The 17541-nt window shown below is 42.3% G+C and overlaps 1 long non-coding RNA gene across 1 annotated transcript; it reads left to right on the forward strand.

Annotated features, from left to right (window-relative positions):
• Positions 397-17268, forward strand: LOC110435612. The gene is made up of 3 exons (XR_002453397.1): positions 397-408; positions 5412-5414; positions 17149-17268. It is a non-coding gene; the product is annotated as an uncharacterized LOC110435612 (long non-coding RNA).

Consider the following 17541-nt stretch of genomic DNA (forward strand, 5'->3'; position numbering starts at 1 on the left):
ATCCTCAGTGTTTTATATGCCTAATAAAACTGAAAATATTAATTATGATTATAAAAGCTATCTACTGTATTGAGTTTGTTCAAAATAAGTTAGACCCTTGTTGAGAGATTTATCATGCTCCTAAGATAAAGACATTTATTCAGAAAGATTCACTCTTCCGAAGTATTATTGCATTAGAGGCATGGGCTATGCAAAAATAAAGATATCTCGAGGAAATAAAAAGGAGCAAGTGCTCGACAACCTCGCAGAAAAAATGGACAAGTGTCCGGCAGTAGAATTAGGGGTACCTCGGTATCCACTTAAAAAAAAGAAAAAAAAAAGAAAAATGATAGCCCATGGTCCCTCTAATAAGCAATATGCCAGCAAGAGTTGACAAAGATTTTAATTTCCAAATTCTTTGATCTAAGAGTATGACATTCCCCTCCTCGGATCCCGTTTTGATCAGGCAATAAATACAAAGGTAAGTATGCTTGAGAATTTTTGCAATTTAAAACAACCTCAGTGAGATATGTAAAAGATAATGAGTGATCTGAGAGAACCTATGAAGATAAAAGGTATGCTAACTTTCTTTTCAAAAATATACAAAAACTCCAAGTAACAGGATTGAGAAGAAAGGATCTTTACTCTTAACCATATACTTCCCTGACTATAGTACACGGTGGATTTTAACACCCTGCAGTTATGAAAAGAATGTTTTACCCCAGATATTGTTCTTAACCATCCTTTTCTCGAGGACGAGTAAAAGCCTAAGTATGGGGGTATTTGTTGACGGTTCTTAAGTATCAATTTTAATTATCAAATAAACAAGAGAAAGGACCAATATGCAACCAACACCTAGAATTAGGGTTTGATCTGACAGAATTCCACGAGTTTTGTTGTTTATCTGTTTCTGCAGGGGGTTATCAGGAAATTAGGAAGAAAGGCCCACATGTCGGGATTACATAGAGATATCAACGCACCGCGCAATTTTCTACCATCTAGAAGACTCCAGAAGCCACGGGAAGAAAGCAGAGGCCGAAAGGGGCCAGGCCCAGGGCGCCCGCCCTGAGGACCTGGGCGCTCGCCCCCCTCTGGATGTCAATCAGGACTCTTTTCGCACATGACGTTCCACCGACCTAAAGGATCAAGGATAACGTAGTACCACATCGCCTACTGGACCAAGAATGCACAGAGGAGGAGGACTATATAAGCAGACCCCCTGGCCCCTGGAGGGACGGAAGTTTATCATAGAGTTGAGGGGTGCCCTCGAAGGAAAACCTCTTCTCTAAATAAAATTTCTTTTTAAGCTTAGCAACCAATGTAAGTAGAAATAGATCTTCTAGTTTCTACTAGATTGAGAGAGATAGAGTGGAGGTGTAGATCGGAGGAAGCCCGGCCTCTCGGAGTCTACTCCGAGCTTGTACCTATAGGATCAAGTTCTCCTAACCCGAGGCTTGCTCCTAGGATTCTTCAGTATTTCGACTTCTAAATTCTAGTAAGTTCTTGTTTTATTGTTCTTTTGATTTATGAGTTTACTTTAATCTCTTCGCGTAGTGTTTAGAGTAATCATTGCTGGCGTAAACGTGGTGTTTAGGCTAGGGTACTCATAGATATTCCCTGACTAGCTAGATCGTGGTAGTAGTGAGGAACGTGACAATTCCGACTTACCTTTGCAGACCATATCTCGTTAGCAGGAAGGATAGGGTTTATAGGTGCGGGTTGAACATCCTTTGTGGTGTCTAGATTCTGTTAGCCTCCCCAATAGAACAGTAGATCATCCTTACCAAGGTTAGAAGGAGATTACGGTTGCAGTCTTCTCTATTTATCACTCACATCGAGAAACATTCTTTGTTGCCTAAAGGGTTAGTAGTAATAGACCAGGTTAGTCAGATGCACTCTTTCTCCTAGTGGTAAAAATATAAATACGATACTCTGGATAACATCCCGGGTGAAGTGCTCACCGATATCCATGCGCTTGCGGATCAATTCCTTATTGCGTTCCTAAATATGAACACTGACTCGTGGGGCCCGGCTGTCAGCCACCGAACGGGGAGAGGCGCACGGCTGTCTGGCCACTGGGCCGCTCACGGGCCGAGAGAGGGAATAGGCCGAACGAGGGGGAGAAAAGGGGGAAGGGTGCTGGGCTGCGGGGAAGCTGGTTGGGCTGAGCGCGGGGGAGAGGAAAAGCTGGGCTGCAGCCTTGCGGCCAGCTCCCAGGGGTTTCTCCCCTTTAACCTTTTATTTTTATTTTCTTTTTCAAAAACATTTTCCAACTAGAATTCTGTGCACAAATTATTTCTATCCAAAAGCAAAGCAAGCAAAACATAAAATATGCTCCAGCATGAATGCATAACCATGTTTCTAATCCTAGGATGAATTTTAATCACCATAAAATTATTTATTTGCTAGATTCAAAATGCTCACCAAAAATACTTAAATAAATCAATTTAATTCCTGTTAATTGAAATCAAATTTTTGGGTGTTACAAACTCTACCCTCCTTTAAAAGAATCTCGTCCTTGAGATTGAACGGTGCTTACTCAAACAAATACGAATACGATTTCCTTAGATCATCCTCTCTTTCCCAAGTTGCCTCTACTTCGGAATACCGATTCCACTACACTTTGCACATTCTAATTACCCGACTTTTGGTGACTCTCTCAGCTGTCTCCAATATTCTGATCGGATAATCTTCATAAGTGAGATCACCTTTAACAGAAAGCTCTTCCAATGGTATTTGCTCCTCAGGTATACGCAAACACTTCTTAAGTTGTGACACATGGAACACATCATGCACACCAGATAAACTTTCAGGCAACTCTAACTGATACGCTACTTCTCCACACCTTTGCAAAAATTTAAACGGACCGACATACCTTGGAGCTAGCTTTCCTTTCATATTAAACCTCTTCACACTCCGCATAGGTGACACTTTCAGATAGACATAATCACCTTCCTCGAAAGCTAGTTCTCTCCTTCGTGTATCTGCATAACTTTTCTGACGAGACTGAGCAACTCTCAGATTATCCCGGATAGTCTGCACTTGTTGTTCTGCATTTCTAAGCACATCCATACCAAACACCTGAGTCTCCCCAGTTTGATTCCAAAACAAAGGTGTTCTACACTTACGACCATATAATGCTTCAAACGGTGCCATTTTAAGACTTAGCTGATAACTATTGTTGTAGGAAAACTCTGCATATGGCAAACTCTTATCCCAACTGGTTCCATACTGCAAAGCACAAGCTCTTAACATATCCTCCAGTATTTGATTGATCCTCTCAGTCTGTCCATCTGTCTGTGGATGATATGCTGTACTAAAATTCAACTTTGTCCCTAAGGAATCATGCACTGCTTTCCAAAAAGTAGAGGTAAACTGAGTGCCTCTATCAGATACAATCTTCTTAGGCACTCCATGCAAACAAACTATCCGCTCCATATACAACTCTGCTAGTCGAGCTCCTGAATCAGTGGTTTTGACTAGCAAGAAGTGAGCAACTTTAGTCAATTGATCCACTATTACCCATATTGAATCATATCCTCTTTGTGTACGTGGTAAACCTACTATAAAATCCATACCCACTTCTTCCCACTTCCATTCTGGAATCTTCATTGGTTGCAACAATCTAGCTGGCCTCTGATGTTCAGCTTTCACTCGCTGACAAGTATCGCACAAAGCAACATACTCAGCTACATCTCTTTTTAATCCATACCACCAATACTTCAGTTTTAGATCTAGATACATCTTGGTACTACCAGGATGAATGGAATATGCTGACTCATGAGCCTCTCTTAGAATCATATCACGAATAGCCTTCACTTCAGGAACACATATCCTTTTTCCAAACCACAGTACACCATTGTCATCTGTTCTGAATCCTGGTGCTTTGCCTAGTACCACATTCTGTGCTATCTCCTTTAGCTTCTCATCCTCCAATTGTCCTTTCAATATCTCTTCCTCTAAAGTAGGAGTGACCTCAATTTCCATAGCATTCACTACAATTCCCAAGTTCAAATATGCAAATTCAGCACACAACTCCTCAGATTCAGGTGTCGCCCGAAGCTCATTAGCATATTTCTTTCTGGTAAGTGCATCAGCCACGACGTTCACCTTTCTAGGATGATAATGCACTTCCAAATCATAATCCTTTATCAGTTCCAACCATCTTCGTTGCCTCAAGTTCAGATCTGTCTGGGTGAAGATATACTTTAGACTCTTATGATCAGTATATATGTCACTCTTATGCCCAATCAAATAGTGTCTCCAAATCTTCAATGCATGGACCACAGCTGCTAACTCTAGATCATGAGTAGGATAATTCAGTTCATGTTTCCTCAACTGTCTAGATGCATAAGCAACAACTCTACCTTCTTGCATAAGAACACAACCCAAACCCAGACGAGAAGCATCACAATAGATAGAGAAACTCTTACTCAGATCTGGCAATACCAACATAGGTGCAGTAGTCAATCTCTTCTTAAACTCCTCAAAACTAGCTTGACACTTGTTAGACCATACAAACTTAGCATTCTTCTCCAACAGAGCAGTCATAGGCTTTGCAAGTTTTGAGAACCCTTCAATGAATCTACGATAGTAACCAGCTAAACCAAAAAAACTTTGAATTTCACTTACATGTGTAGGTGGTTTCCAATTCAGCACATCTTTCACCTTACTAGGATCCACTGCAATACCACCATTAGAGACAATATGACCAAGAAAAGAAACTTCTTCCAACCAAAACTCACATTTACTACGCTTAGCATATAGCTTATGTTCTCTCAGTTTCTGTAAGACTAACCAGCATGTTCTTCCTTGGTTTTAGAGAATACCAGAATATCATCAATAAAGACCACCACAAACTTATCAAGATACTCCATAAATACTTTATTCATCATGTACATAAAGTAAGCTGGTGCATTGGTCAAACCAAAAGACATAACTGTATACTCATACAACCCATACCTTGTCGTGAAAGCTGTCTTTGGTATATCTGAATTCCGAATCTTCAATTGATGTTAACCAGAACGCAAATCAATCTTAGAGAACACACAAGCACCTCTTAGCTGATCAAACAAGTCATCAATCCTAGGCAAGGGATATTTGTTCTTGATAGTGACCTCATTAAGTGACCGATAATCAACACACATCCTCTGATTACCATCCTTCTTATCAACAGAGATAACTGGTGCACCCCATGGTGATGAACTAGGACGAATGAACCCTTTATCTTGCAATTCCTTAATTTGTTTCTTAAGTTCTTCTAGTTCATTAACCCCCATTATATATGGTCTTTTAGCTATGAGTGCAGTACCAGGTAGTAATTCAATAATAAATTCAATGTCTCGGTCAGGTGGCATACCTGGCAATTCATCTGGAAAGACATCCGGAAACTCATCCACTACTAGACTCTGAGGATCAACATCATCGTTCAGTTGGTTCACTTTAGCTGTGAGTGGTGCTTGCACTGTTACATCAACACTGATTCGTTCTCCCTTTGGTGTTGTCAGAGCCACTACTCTCTCTTTGCACTTAATATCTATCTCATATTGTTTCATCCAATCCAAACCCAAGATCACATCTATGCCTGAAGTTCTCATAACCATGGGACTGATAGGAAAATCTACCCCCTTAAAGAAAGACTCGCTGAGGGGCAACAATAAGAAACTGGTATAGTCCGACCTGGTGAATTTACTAGCATAGAGGTTTTCATGGCAACTACTAGAATTCTATGAACTCTAACAAATGCTTGTGAAATGAATGTATGCGAAGCTCCAGAATCAAATAAAACTATAGCAGGGATAGAGTTGATGGTGAACGTACCCATCATAATCTCTGGTCCCTCCTGAACTGTCTCTGTAGCCACATTATTCACTATTGCCGCATAAGCAGTAGACTTCTGGTTGCTGTTCGGCTTGTTGAGCTTCTCCAGGCAATCATATGACATATGTCCCTCCTACCCACAATGGAAACACCTTATAGGAGTCTTAGAAGCACTTCTTTTCATAGAGGTGGCATTTGAGTTCCCTGAGCGGGGTGTCTGCTGTCCATTCTACTGTTGGTTATGATTACGCTGCTGGAATGGAGGACGCTGATTCCCACCTTGTGATTGATTCCGGAAACGCTGAGGTTGTTGGTTGCGGTTCAACTGGCTAACTAGTCCCTGGAACCTTTGTTGATGGCCTTGTTGAGAACTGAAACGCTGACGGTTGTTGCTCCCAGAACCTTGTGCCAGCATCCTTCTCTTCTTATCCTACCCCTTGCGCATGTTGTCCAACACTATAGCCCGATTCACCAGAGCTTGGAAGGTAGGATAAGAGTTTCCTGCCAGTTGCAACCTGAGTTCATAGTATAGGCCTTTCATGAACAAGCGCTACTTATCAGCATCTTCTCTGACTTCATTTGGAGCATAGCGGGCCAACTGTTCAAATGTGTCATGATATTCTACCACAGTCATGGAGCCCATCCTGAGAGATCTGAATTCTTCTTGCTTGAGCTCCATCATTCCCTCATTTATATGCTGAGCTCTGAAGTCTCTACAAAATTCCAGCCATGTGACAGGAGGAGCATTGTTGGGACGAGTAGCTTGATATGACTCCCACCATATCTGAGCTGCCCCCTGAAGCTGTCCAGAAGTATACAACACCTTCTCCAAGTCATTGCACTATGCTATGTTCAGTTGCCTCTCCACAGCACGTAACCAATCATCTGCCTCTATAGGATCAGCTGAGTGTGTAAATACCTGAGGTCTTCCCTTCATAAACTCCCCACGCTTATCTCTCACATGAACAGGTGGCGGTGGTGGTGGAGGTTGCTGCTGTAGGTGCTGCATGAAAACGTGCATCATCTCATTCTGAGTTTGCATGAGCTCTTCCACAGTAATTGGATCATTGGCACCCATGCCACGGCCTCTGCTTCTGCCTCTTCCTCGTGCTGCCATCTACATTCCGAGGTATATAAACATATCTCAGTAATATCCAACATGATAAATACAAGAGATCGTTGAATCTGAATTTTTCTGGACGACATCCAACATTAGCAGTCCAGAAAGTCAGTCATATCTCAAGTTCCAGAATTCAAAATGATACATTCTGTACACCGTTGAAAAGATAAAGAAATTATCTACAACTTTCATTTAGACCATATTAACAGATTCCATCATTAAATTAACCAAAACTGGGCACAACCGAAACTGTTCCAGAATTCCAGACTGCACAGAACCTCAAATTTAAACTGCCATAACTCACGGCTCATAACAGATAATAATGTCATTCTTGAGGCATTGGAAAGATATGAAAGTCTACTTGTTCCCAGAAAAATATGATGAACTTTTCACAAACAGAATTTGAGATGTACTAGATTTGTTACAGACTGCTCCAGAAAACAGCAAAAGATAGAAACAGAATTTTAACCAAACCCAACTATTTAGTTCATTAATCCTTATGCCTTAAGCCTATAACTAAATGAAATTGTAGAGAAAATCCACTAGATGATTACACTCATTACAAAGATCTAAATCAAGCATAAGCATAATAACAACCAAACCAAGCATCAAAAGTTCACACTTCAAGCATTGACTTAACTTGCGGTACTATCGTTCTCTTCTTGTTAAGGGTAAAGATCCTATAACTCCTATTTCAAAGACGCTAGAAGGTGGTGAGAAAAATTTCTAATAGCATATCAAGCAAGGAGTGAGGATGAGAACAAGTCTTTAAAATAAGCATCAAGGTGAAGATGAATAGCAATGAAAAGGATATAGTATAGGAGAAAATATCAAGGTTTATTGAACAAGGATTTTATAGCAATTTTAAAACCTTAAGACGGCCAATTTCTAACTAGGCTTACGTCCGATAGTCAACAAAGCTCTGATACCAATCTATCACACCCATATTTTAAGAACAAAATAGGATGCATAAAAGACTCATATGTGCCCCAGAAACAGTCGCACACATAAGTAGACAAATCTCAAATGTACCATTGCAGTGTTTATTACATAGCAGAACAATAATAAATCACATAGTCTTATACAAGAATGATAATAAGATTAAACAGTGCCCTCGATGGAAGCACCACACAGAGACACTGTTGACTGGTTGACTCCAAGCCTAATACTCATAACGGTAGTCCTCATTCCAATCATCATCATTAGCATAACCTGGGATGTTGGGAAATTGCAAGAGTGAGCACATATCGTACTCAACAAGTATAACCAGGGGTTCATGAGGCTCAAATAGCTGACACTGGTTTGACTGCATTTAGCTTTTATATGTAGATAGCATGTTTATATTTAGATAGCCAATATCAAGGTAGCATAGTAAATCTCACAACCACATGATCAATGTATACAAGAATAAAGAATAACACATATAAACAACATAATAAATCATCATTTATCATCATTAATCATATTCATCAGTGTCCATCTATTCCGTCAGTTTTCCGGGCCGCCTGTATCCGTGGGCACGACTAGTATACTAGATTTAACACTCTGCAAAGGTTGTACATCTTTACCCATGAGTCATGATTTACCCTTTCGCCCGAGGTAGCTAATCTCTTAACCCCCTTCATAGGGATGTCGGCAGGGATCACTATGAAGCCTTTCAAAAGTTCGTCTAACATGTTAGGGCCGCAAGGTTTCCTTCGCGCGCAGATATAGGTACCCCCCTTCCAAATGGCACAATGACGCGTAGCCTATACACATAAGCACAGGGGCTCGCACTATACCCGAAACGGTTCACACTACTACAGAATGAGGCATTGGTCGATGCCCAAAATGGCCAAAAACCTCGGCCTTTTTGCGGCCCGGGGTTAAAGGCCCCTTTAACACCGGTTCGTAACACGAACCGGTGCTAAAGGGTCCTACCCAACGGCTACTGACGGGTGCTGTCAGGGCAGGGACCCTTGAGCACCGGTTCGTGTTACCAACCGGTGCTAAAGGGTCCCCTTTAGCACCGGCCAGTGCCACGGGCCGAGGCAAAGCCTTTAGCACCGGTTTCAAACACAAACCGGTGCTAAAGGGCGACCCTTTAGCACCGTTTTTTTCCCTCAACCGGTTCTAAAGCTCTGTTTTATATGCCTGCCTTCTCCTCCCCTCTGCCCATTTGAAACCGAGAGCACCATTGTTGTTCTTGGAGCTTCTTCTTCCTTGTTCTTCATTTGTTCTTCATCTCTGACGCCCATCGTTGATCTTCTTCGACTCCGTCATCGTTTCTTCGTGCTTGGAGGTGACTAACTTTTGTCTTTCTTGTCTTTTTCATGTTGTTTTTGGCTTGTGATGTTCCCATTATTTTTAGCTCAAATCCACTTTGTTATTTTGAATCATTCATATGAATTAGTATCCATATATATATATCATATTTCATGGTTGACCTAGTATTAATGTAGTTTGCAAGAATGAATTATAGTATCTTTTATGATCTTAGAAAGTAGGATAGTTCAAATTAATTGGTTTGTTAATATCACTTGATTTATTTTTATTACTACATAATGTCCATTGTATAATTTAGAAGATTTGTTGAAGTAACTAGACAAATAAAGGATATTATTAGGTTCTTCTTTAATCATACATGTTTACTAGTAAATGTGAAATTTATAATTGTTTAAAAATTGAGTATGGATAGTAGATGGCAACCGTGACCGGGTCTTCGGTCTCTCAACGGGTTCAAATGCGATACCGGCCGGAACTCCCTCTCATTACTTGTGGCAAGTGTGGGCAGAAGATTGTGATGGAGTACAAAGTGTCGAAAGAGGGAGTAAATAAGGGTCGTATATTCTACAAGTGTCCAGATCGTAATGTGAGTTATTTCCAGACATTTGCTTATATATGTGCATATTTTTTTAAATGATATTAATTAAACTTTTGATTCTCTCTTTTAATTTCAGTGGGACGGTACCGGCGGATGTACGGGTTGGTACTGGGAGGAAGAATACATTGAACACATTAAGAAATCTTTTGCATAGGTGGTTGAGGCTGAAGGTGGTGAGGCAGTGAGCCGACGAAAGGAGTTCAATGATTTTGATCAAGCGAATGATCTATCTAATAGTTGGGATCGGACGCGAAATAATTATGTTGCTTAAGTGCATTTTAGTTTTGGTTTTTTTAGTGCTAGTTGCGATTGTATTTGTTGTAGCCAAGCTTTCCTGAATTAATCAACTATGTATCTTAGACATGTTGTGCAATAAGATGAGAAACTATATGTGTGCATGGTTTTCATAATATATATGTTATATTTAATGCAGATGGTAACACGTAATTGGATGTATAATGCCGATCGGTGCTCCGAAGAGTTCATTAATGGCGTGCACTATTTCTTAAGTGTGACTGAGACAAATAAGAGGGACGGTTTCATGTGCTGTCCATGTGCCGTGTGCAAGAATTTGACGGAATATTCTAACTCAAGAACTCTTCATTCACACTTATTAAAGTCTGGTTTCGTACCAAACTATATTTGTTGGACCAAACATGGAGAAAGCGGGATTATAATGGATGAAGGTGAAGAAGAAGAAGAAGAATTGGACCATGCCAATATTATTGCTCAGTACGGTGGCTTCAATGATGTTGCAATGGGGGGAGATAATGAAGAAGAGGTAGCGGCAGAAGATGATCGGGGCGATGATGCTTTTGGTGATGCCATCCGTGATGCACAAAGAGAATGTGAAAGTGATAAAGAGAAAGCCAAGTTCGAGCGCATGCTAGAGGACCACAGGAAATCGCTATATCCCACCGCTGAAGAGGGGCAAAAAAAGCTGGGTACCACACTAGAATTACTGCGATGGAAGGCAAACAATGGTACATCTGACAAGGCATTTGGGCAGTTATTGAAGATCATAAAAAAGATGCTTCCAAAAGGCAACGAATTGCCCACCACTACGTATGAAGCAAAACAGGTTGTCTGCCCTTTGGGATTAGAAATCCAGAAGATACACGCATGTTCTAATGACTGCATCCTCTACCGTGGGGAGGAATACAAGAATTTGGATGTATGTCCAGTATGTAAAGCATCACGGTATAAGATTAGACGAGATGATCCTGGCGATGTTGAGGGTGAAGAACGTCATAGGAAGAAAATTCCTGCCAAGGTTATGTGGTATGCTCCTATAATACCACGATTAAAACGTCTGTTCAGAAATAAGGACAATGCAAAGTTGTTGCGGTGGCATAAAGAAGACCGTAAGATAGACAATATGCTGAGACACCCTGCCGATGGATCCCAGTGGAGAGCGATAGACAGAGAATTCCTAGATTTTGCAGATGATGCTAGAAACTTGTGGTTCGCCTTAAGTACAGATGGTATGAATCCTTTCGATGAGCAGAGCAGTAGTCACAACACTTGGCCAGTTACTCTATGTATCTACAACCTTTCTCCATGGCTATGCATGAAGCAGAAGTTTATTATGATGTCGGTGCTTATCCAAGGACCGAAGCAACCTGGCAATGACATAGATGTCTACCTAAGGCCATTAGTTGAGGAACTTCAACTTTTATGGAGCAAACCAGGAGTTCGCGTGTGGGATGAGTACAAACAAGAGCACTTTGACCTGCGAGCATTGCTGTTTGTAACAATCAATGATTGGCCAGCTCTGAGTAATCTTTCAGGCCAGTCAAACAAGGGATATAATGCATGCACACATTGTTATGAAGACCTTGACTGTGTATTTTTGAAAAAATATCGAAAGGTCGTGTACCTTGGCCACCGTCGGTTTCTTCCTGTGAACCACCCAGTACGAAAGAAAGGCAAGCATTTTAAAGGCAAGGCAGACCACCGGACCAAACCTCTCAATCGAACCGGGGATGATGTACTCGAAATGGTCAAGGATATAAAAGTGGTATTTGGAAAGGGACGAGGCAGCGAACCTATTGCCAAGGATGCTAAGGGACACGTACCCATGTGGAAGAAGAAATCCATATTTTGGGAGCTACCTTACTAGAATGTCCTGGAGGTCCGCAACGCCCGACGTGATGCATCTGACAAAGAATCTTTGTGTGAACTTGCTCGGATTCATGGGTGTCTACGGGAAGTCTAAGGATTCACTTGAAGCACGACAAGACTTGCAGCGCATGAAAGAACGAGACAACCTGCATCTAGAAAAGACAGATGATGGACGTCATTACTTAAGCCCTGCTAGCTACACTCTGAGCAAAGAAGAGAAGGAAAGCATGTTTGAATGTCTTAGTAGCATCAAGGTCCCATCTGGATTCTCCTCCAAAATCAAGGGAATAATTAATGTGCCAGAGAAGAAATTCCTGAACTTGAAGTCCCATGACTGTCACGTTCTAATGACGCAATTGCTGCCAGTGGTTTTAAGAGGAATTTTACCTCCACACGTACGTCTGGCCACCGTAAAGCTATGTGCATTCCTCAATGCAATTTCTCAGAAGGCAATCAATCCAGAGCAACTAGCTACTCTGCAAAATGGTGTCGTTCAATGTCTCGTCAGCTTTGAGTTGGTGTTCCCTCCATCCTTCTTCGATATCATGACACACCTCCTAGTTCATCTGATAAAAGAGATTCGTATTCTCGGTCCTATGTTCCTACACAACATGTTCCCCTTCGAGAGATTCATGGGTGTCCTAAAGAAATATGTGTATAGTCGTTCCCGGCCAGAAGGAAGCATTGCCAAGGGCTACGGAACAGAGGAGGTCATAGAGTTCTGTGTTGACTTTATTCCAGACCATGACCCAATTGGCATTCCTGAATCTTGACACGAGGGCAGACTCAGAGGAAAGGGAACACTTGGGAAGAAAACATATATTGGTAGGGAGACGATTACTTCAATAAAGCACACTACACAGTTCTCCAGAACTCCTCATTGGTGGAACCATATGTTGAGGTACACAAAGATTTCCTACGGTCCCAGTGGCCCGGGAAGAATGAAGCTTGGATAATGCGTCAGCACATGGAAACTTTTGGCGATTGGTTGCGCAAAAAATGTCAAGGTGATGAAAACATTGATGAGCAGCTTTATTTGTTGGCCAGGCAACCATGATGGCATGTCCTCACGTACAAAGGGTACGAGATAAATGGTAACACATTTTACACAGTTGGCCAAGATAAAAGGAGCACCAACCAAAATAGTGGTGTACGCGTGGATGCCACGGATCCAAATGGGAACAGACAAACATATTATGGACGCATAGAAGACATATGGGAACTAGTCTATGCAGCTAATTTTAAAGTTTCTTTGTTCCGGTGCCAATGGGTGAAGCCAAGAAGAATCTAGGTCGGGAGCAGGGGTTGGTGGATGGTTAGTCCAAGACGCGGAACAACAGAGTTTTCTAGCGTATTATTATACCGTCGTCGCCTTTGAATTCTTTATGTGTACGTACAATTACAGCTCGAATTACTTCGGATCTTTCTAGAGGCATTTGGGGCACTGCGCGGAGTTGAGTTCGGAAGAATCCTAGTTTCTTTTTTTTATGGAACACGCGCTTGCTAACTGACTATTTTCAAGCCCGTCTCCAGAGGATCCTCCTCGAGTTCTACCGGGCCCCGGTGAACGGCGGTCGCACGAAAGGCCTAGGCCTTTGATTAGGACATTGCACAATGATCCAAACACTTTGTCGCATCTCTTCGATACGAATACAGTAACGATCATAGCGATCCCCTCTGGTACCCCTGTGAAGCTTAACAGACAAAGAAAACGATAGAGACTTCCGGGTATAGGGTGACGAGCCTGACGGAGCAATGCCGCGTGGAGGTGGAAGGCCTACGGGTCGTCAACTTCTTTTCTCGGAGAAGAAACAATGACAGTGGAAACGGCGAACAATTGCTGTAATATATAGTATAGATACCGGAGAAACATGCTGCTCTCCTCTTCTATTCCATTTTATGTTTCTACATATCTTTCGAGAAGGGGGAGGTCCGAGCCATAACGGATTGATGTGACCGTAACGGCGACTTGGATAGCCGTAACACTCTCGGTATGGAGGCGTCCCGAAGGGGACCGGCAGTAAGACTGCTTATGCCCCGAAAGGCTGAGCCGAATCAAAAAAAGCCTGGAATTCCACCAACAGGAATCTTCCTTCAAGTCCTCCATACGTCAGTTTCTATTCCAGCCCAGCAACGAAGGTCGGTCTGCAACATTCCCTGGTACCCATTCCGCTTACAGCTAGAATCTCTATCTCTGATCCTGCCCTCCTTCCTATCTGTCATTTACAGAAGGTGCGAACCTGGTCTAGCATCTCTCGGGTTTTTTTTCTCTCCTATTTTTTTTTCTGTCATATATTTTTCTCCTATTTTTCATTTTTTATTTTCAAAATAGGAAGTTCGAGATAGAATTTGGTCCAGTTGCTTCCCGCGGGTTTTCATAACCCTGCTGCGCAAAAATGGGGGTTATTATAACAATATAAAATGAAGATAATGTTTGGAGTTTAATAAGCTCTTTGCAAAAGAATAGTTCCTGCTAGTGAAGTACCTAAATAGTGCAATCTCTTGCATCGAGAATCATCCTACTTCTTCACTTAATGCTTGCTTTCCGTCTTGCCTTTGCTGGGCCTACGATAGGCTGTACTCCAATACGAAATAAGATTTCTGGAGGCGCCTCACCACAAATGCCTTTCCGTGACCCAAGCTACTTTACAAGCCTATTTGTAAAAAACCTAGAAACTACTTCTCGTGATGTTGTGGTAGAGCTTTTATTTTAGCTCGAAACATGCCGTAGTTCCTCGCTGGGACAGGAATAAGTCGTCAAGTAGGCATATGAATGGGAAAGGCTTTTCTTGTGGATTCCTCCAACTCCATGAATGAAGGGGGGAGTATGAGGAGGCTCTTTCATCAACTGATGTAAAGATCAGTTAATTCGCCATAGTTTTTCTTTAGGGAAAGATAATAAGATGGCTCCCTGTGCTCTGGCGCTAATTCGTAGTGCTCTTCAGGTCCGATACACAGATCTGTCTTTTTCTCGAAAGACCTCCTTGTATTTTCTAATGTTCCGAATCTAGCTTATTCAACGTGGATCCGACAAGATCTGCTCCTCTTAGGCTCTACCACTGAGCTACTGAGGAACAAGGGGAGATTCGACCTCCTAGAGTTCAACTCCCGCTCTCAACCCGTGAACAATATGAGTCCGAAGCTTCTTTCGTAACTCCTGAAATTTGGTTTTTCAAGTAGTATAGTTTTCTCAAGAAACCGGAAAAAGATAAGTGTAGATAAGTAAGGAGGGGCCCTTAGTGAGTGTGTATAGGTTTCTGAGTCAGAAGATTCTCAGGATGGAGTTCCCCCGACTAGAAGGATCCAGGGACAACGGCTATTTCCTCCTAAAATATTGGCAGTAGCCGAAACGACTGGAAACCCAGGTAGCGGTCCGAAAAGGGCAAAAGTGGGAAGCGGAGACCGTAAAAAGGGGGAAAGGGCTGTTCCCTATTATTTCAATCTTCCTCAACAGCTTCTAATGATTAACTTGCAAAACCCATTCTTGCAAAGAGCCCTTTTTCCAATCCGGACAAAATCGCGGGTGTCCAGTTGGCATGGGTCTGGGTTCGGCTCATCAACTCGAACGGTCAATGCTGGCCTGATACCAGCATCGTTATACGTCACAAGTTGGGGTTGTTGGGGAGTAGGGCCGGGGGAGAAGTTCTAGATACTTTTCCTTACATTGTATCCGACATCCTTTCCATTCTTTTGGAGAGAACTCGACTACTAGAAGGCACTAGACTCTGGGCTCCTCGTTCATCGGGAAATGGGCCTGAAACCGCGCACTCCCAGAATGGCGCTTCAAATATCACCAAAGAGAGAGGGTGCTTGCACCTGGCACCTCGGTCTTCAGTTGAGAAAAGTGCGAGTCATAGAAAGTTTGAAATCCAAATCAAGATAAAACGCGAATATGGGAGCCCGGAGGAAGATTCTATCTTAATAAATGAGGGTTTTATTGAGCATCGAGGAACAAAAGAATTTAGTCTAAAATACCAAAAAGAAGTAGATCGGTTTTTTTTCATTCTTCAAGAACTGCATCCGCTCTCAACCCGTGAACAATATGAGTCCGAAGCTTCTTTCGTAACTCCCGTTCCCTTGGCAAGGAAGTTCTGATCATTGCATTGGCATTCCATGTTTGCAGGCCACATCCCAAAGCAGCGAAGAACAAATAGAATTTGCTACAAAAGCCGGCTAAGGACAGACAAGAGAAGAAGTCAGAAGGGCATAACCTGGAGTCCGTCTTTTCTAGGTGCGCATCTCTATCTACTAAAAGTAGCCCATGTCTTTGAAATCCAACGATCGTAATGCCTATAAAAATGGAAAATGAAAGAGCCAAAGTTTTTACTAGAAGTGGAAGAGTTACACAAAGTTCGCGAAATGATCACAAGGGTTTATGCACTAAGAACAGGCAAATATGCCTGGGTAATTCCTCTTCTCCCACTTCCAGTTATTATGTCAATGGGATTTGGACTTTTTCTTATTCCCACAGCAACAAAAAATCTTCGATCGGTTTCGGGTCAAATAGGAAGAACGTAAATCTTCCACCTCTGGAAAGCGCCTACACCTAATGGCTTAAGCCGCTGTTCCCATTTCCTCGCTGACCCATCATGCGAAAGGTACGCCGTTAGAGTGCGTGCGCCCGCGCTCCGCTCCTTCGACTGATTGTTCGCATCGGATCTCAGGTTCTCTATTGCACTCCCCGATTGGGGTTCTTTTCACCTTTCCCTCACGGAATAGAAAGATAGATCCATCCATCTATCCAGATATCTAAAAAAGAATCGATTTTGATTTCATGAAACCTTTGATTCAAAGAACTGCGCTTAGCCCCCCCGCTCATGAAACGGCTCTGCTGCAATGGATGGCAGAGGGTCCGTAGTACACGAAGCACTGGAGTGATCCAGTAGCTGGGAAGGGGCCTAGAAGTGCCCCTTTGAGTTTGATCAAAAAAACAAAAATGCAAGAAAAATTGCAATCCCTACCACGTAATAGTGCACCTACACGCCTTCATCGACGCTGTTTTTTAACCGGCGAATATCTGTATATAAGAAACTTCTATTCCAATCCACAATCGGTCCAACAAGTCAACTGTCGTCAATTAGATCAATCAGGAATAAGCAATATGTCGTACCCTATCTGTCATATTTGCTTTTCGGTAAAGTTGAACCGGGACCTATTCTCATAATAGGCAGCAAGCAAAGCTAAATAGGAAAGGGGGCGACGTTGCCTTTTTCGTCAAAATAAAAAAGGGTGGAATGTGGAGCAATTCTTCCATGTTTCCGCAGTAGCATATTGTTCCATGGAGCTAGGGTCCAAAATAGGAATCAACAAGTGTTTCCACGACTCTACCGCCCGGCCAATCCTGTTCCACTGAATCCCCTGAGCCGGAGGTCACTTTTCCCGATCCATCCCGAAGGTTTTTTTCCCTCTCTCGCCCCATCATCGTACCCAGTCCTGCTATCGGCTCAGCCCAATAGCAGCTGGGCTAGGTACGATGAGCGGGCGACGAAAGTCATGAAAATTGGTAAGTTGGTCAATGGAATCCAGTCGAAAGATCAAGAAAGCAAAGCATAAGAAGACTCTGATCCTCTTCTACGAATCTACAACTCTCTTTACTGAGCGAGACTTCATCTATATCCCTAAAAGTGGATTTGGA

This window comes from Sorghum bicolor, chromosome 1 (genome assembly GCF_000003195.3).
Source record: "Sorghum bicolor cultivar BTx623 chromosome 1, Sorghum_bicolor_NCBIv3, whole genome shotgun sequence".
NCBI classification, from domain to species: Eukaryota; Viridiplantae; Streptophyta; class Magnoliopsida; order Poales; family Poaceae; genus Sorghum; species Sorghum bicolor.